This window comes from Gambusia affinis, linkage group LG17, assembly GCF_019740435.1.
Source record: "Gambusia affinis linkage group LG17, SWU_Gaff_1.0, whole genome shotgun sequence".
Taxonomy (NCBI): Eukaryota; Metazoa; Chordata; class Actinopteri; order Cyprinodontiformes; family Poeciliidae; genus Gambusia; species Gambusia affinis.
In genome coordinates this window covers 19466389-19470610 of record NC_057884.1, presented here as the reverse complement: position 1 = coordinate 19470610, position 4222 = coordinate 19466389, and the positions used below count along the sequence as shown (strand labels likewise).

The window sequence follows — 4222 nt, the reverse complement described above, 5'->3', positions numbered from 1 at the left end:
TGTGAAATGAGCTCTCGTTTTACCCCAGCGTGGTTCATCAAAGATGCCATTTCTCACCTAAAGCTCTGCATTTTTTATCCGTCTCAAGGGAAAAGTAAACCAGCCAGGCCACAGAAATGTCTCTTTTTGTGTACATTGCATTTGTGTGTCGAACAAGATGTAATGACATTGTCTGCTAGTTGCCATGGTGCCAGAAAGAGACCATGGATCATTTTTGAGAGTTTGCTTTTGTATTCTTTGTCTATGTCGTTTTTTTCCCACAATCCTCTCTTTTCGTTCTTTGTGCTTATGTAGCTGAGTTAATTTTATTTATTTATAATCTATTTTATTTTATGAACCTTCTCAAAACATTTTTATTTGCTTTTCTTAGTTCTGGAATTGTATTTTATTTTGGCGGAGAACCTTTTATTTTTTTGTTTCCTGTTTCTGCGCTATATCCTGTGTGTTCCCGCTGCCCTCCTCAGTTCGCGCCAAGCTGCGCTGAGGAGAGGTAGGTGTACAAAGTTGTCTTTCATTTGTTTATTAAAATATTGAAAACGTTTTAAAAATATGTTGTAAACTCATATATATATATATTTACGTTTAGCGCAGCATTATACTGGGCATTTGTCTCCCACATTGGTGACATCCTTCAAGTTTTCTTTGTCAACGTGGTTATTTTTTTATTTATTTATTGTTTTTCTTTCGGTTGGTTAGGGTGTTTGGGGAAATCCGGAGCCCAGGAGCCTCAGTATTTAAAATGTTCTTGTTTTGAACAGGTATGTGTGTCGTTTCTTAAATTAATTTATTTAGTATATTTCTATGTTATGGTGGAAAATTGTAATTATTTCTTTATTATTATTTCTGTTTAGGTTTTATTTTAATTGTTTTGTATGACTGTAGATTTATTTTATTATTGAATCAGAGAATTTTAGTTTTGTTTAATGCATTTCTGTGTGAGTTCGCGCCAAGCTGCGCTGAGGAGAGGGTGTTTGGGGAAATCCGGAGCCCAGGAGCCTCAGTATTTAAAATGTTCTTGTTTTGAACAGGAATAAAACAACGCAGAGTTGATTCCAGAGTGATTCCGGTGTGATTCTTCGTACAACCGCTACATTTGGTGCCGTGACCCGGATCCATTGGTTAGCCACTGCCGACCGCCGAGGGTTCAGCTGTGTGCTAGTGACGCTGATGTCATCCAGTTGGTCGACCTGTGGATCTTGTTCATTACTGTCGAGGTTACGATCGCTTTTATGAACACAGAGACCTTAAACAATCAGTCAAATCACTATATTAGTTTGTCAAAGCCATTTTTTTGTGAACTGTGAAACCCTTTTGGTTCATTTTTTTTTACATTACTGCTTTTGTACTGTGTGCAACATGGCAGGCAGAGGTCATAGTACCTTTAATGTTTTCACACCAGTAGTTGGGCGTGGCAGAGGGCTGTTAGTCCAGAGTAGTACTCAAATGATTGATGAGGGTTCATCAGAAACAGAAGAGATTATTGAGACACCTCAGCTGGAGCCCCAGTTTTCCACCCCTGTAACTAATAATGAAAACACCATGCAACAGTTACGTGACCTCATTGGTGAAATAGGGAGCCAAATTGGTGAGGCCATTACCAGCCGTTTGTTACACAGTGGATCTCACCCCACTCCAGAGAAGTCTCCACCATCACAGTGTGTGCAAAATGAGACATCTAACACAGTTATTGATCTGTCAAAAATGAGCCTGGTGGTGAAACCAGATATTAGGGAACCTCCTATTTATCGTGGTGATGGTGATGATAAGATCTCTGTTCATGAGTGGATAGAAATGATGGAGGTCTACTTGCGTAAGAAGGGATTTTCAGCTGAGGAAAAAACTGACGAAATCCTGAACCACCTGCTTGGCAAAGCAAAGAGCATTGTAAAGATCGGATTAAAGAGTAGTCTTTCTACCACACCTTTAAACCCTGAGGCAGTTTATAACATTCTGAGGCGCTATTTTAGCGACATTCCTGGGTCTTGCTTACCACTGGCTGATTTCTATGCCACTCAGCCGATGGCAAATGAGACACCAGTGGACTACTGGGTTAGACTTAACACAGCTGCTGAAAATGTTGACAGACACTTGAAAGATCAAGGGAGCAGCCTGAATAAAATGGATGCAGAAATAGCCATGATGTTCATCAGAAATTGTCCTGATCCTAGTCTTGCCTGTGTTTTCAAGTGTAAGCCCACCACTAAGTGGACACTCACTGAGGTGCAGGAGGCTATCGATGAGCATCAAAGAGAGCAGCAAGTGAAGAGACCACAGGCAACTGCAGCAAAAGCTCTCCAGATTGCTACTGCAACAGCAGCACTTGACCATTCAGAGCCTGAAGTAGAACGTAGGCAAGTGAACACTGTCAAAATTACTCCTGTCAGTTTTCCCAGCTCGAATGATCGTACTGCAGAGTCAGGTGCTCTGGAACGGGTGTTAACTATGCTTGAGAGAGTATTAGAACGCACTGCCCAACCCGTTGGTGATACTCAGCCTCAGTTTTTCCCTACCACTCGGCCTTCTCCATGTCAAGTATGTGGCAACAGTAACCACTCTACAAGAACACACTGCATGAGAGAGAGGAGATGCCTGGCCTGTCTTGAGATTGGACACCAGCGAAGAAACTGTCAAAAAATCACAGACTCTCAGCGAGTTGGAGGCTCAGCTGACCAGGGAAACTAAGCCACTCACATTCGGGAGGGCACTGTGTGAGTGAGTATGATGGGTCCCTCGCCTCAAAAGAAGATATACAATCTGTGTATGCAGAAAGTTTGAAATCTGCTCCATCTAATACTTTTGTGTTGTTTCAAAACATAGCCAGACTAGACAAGGCTGACAGCCTCTTTTACACTGATGCACAGGTTGGGGATAAAGTGTCATTGCAAGCCCTTTTAGACACTGGCTCCATGGCCTGCACTATCAGTGCAGAAGCCGAACAACTTCTTAAGAATGCAGGGCTTGCATCCCAACCTGACTCCAGCCATAATGATATTGTTCTTGTAGGTTGTGGAGGAGTTCAAGTAAAACCCAAATGCATCCATGAATTGAAAATGGAAGTGTATGGCTGTATATTTAGTGTTCCAGCTCTAGTGGTCCCTGGACAGAAAGATCAGCTAATTCTGGGCACAAATGTCATCAAACACCTTTTAAACCAGTTCAAACAGTCTCCTCACTTTTGGCAAGTCATGTGTAAACCAGAATCTGCCCAAACACCAGAAGTAATACAGTTTCTTAGTATGCTGTCTGGTATTGAGAGATGGAGAGGAGGTGTAATCCCAGATTTTATTGGAACAGCTGAACTGGTGCAGGCAGTCACTCTTCTCCCAAAGCAAGAACATTTGATTTGGGGTAGACTCCCCAAAAATTCGCCTCTCTCTGAGGGCAGTGCCATTCTAGTTGAGCCATCAGCCAAAACACAGATCCATAAGAAAGACATTATTGTCTGTAGATCGGTGGCTTCCATGAATGGTGACAGGTGGGTCCCAGTGCGTGTCCTTAACACCTCTGATAAGGCCATCACATTAAAACGTCGCACCAAAGTAGCAGAGGTGTCCACCTGTATAGCCCTTGAAGACCTGGATGTGACCCCTGACCAGGTGCTAGACGCTAAAGTCAGTACCAATAGTCAGACATTGAAAAATGACAATACAATCAGCTCTGACTCTCCCTGTACCAGCTTCCGCAACACCCTGAGTGACTTGGGGCTGGAAGACCTGGACATTGACTCTTGTGAGGTGTCTGATTATTGGAAGTCAAAACTGTTGCAGCTGATTCAGGAATATGAAGGCATTTTTTCAAGAAGCAAACTTGATTGTGGGCTGGCCAAAGATTTTGTCCATCGTATCCGCCTTTCAGATGATCGACCATTCAGGCTTCCATATCGACGTGTTCCACCAGGGCAGTATCACAAGCTGCGACAAGTTCTCACAGACATGGAAGAACGGGAAATCATTCGCAAATCCAACAGTGAGTGGGCGTCTCCTGTAGTGCTGGTGTGGAAGAGGAATGGAGATCTAAGGGTCTGTGTGGACTATCGCTGGCTAAACGCTCGTACAGTTAAGGATGCTCACCCGTTGCCGCATCAATCAGACTGCTTGACAGCTTTGGGTGGCAGTGCCATATTTTGTGCCATGGATCTCACCTCTGGTTTTTATAACATTGCCATGGCAGAGGATGATAAAAAACTAACAGCCTTCACCACACCCATGGGGCTGTATGAGTT

General features: G+C 43.2%; 1 long non-coding RNA gene across 1 annotated transcript; it reads left to right on the top strand.

Moving 5' to 3' along the window:
* Positions 1 to 305: 305 nt before the first annotated feature.
* LOC122819348 lies at positions 306 to 1050 on the top strand. Its single transcript, XR_006368589.1, has 2 exons — positions 306 to 490; positions 697 to 1050. It is a non-coding gene; the product is annotated as an uncharacterized LOC122819348 (long non-coding RNA).
* Positions 1051 to 4222: the final 3172 nt, after the last annotated feature.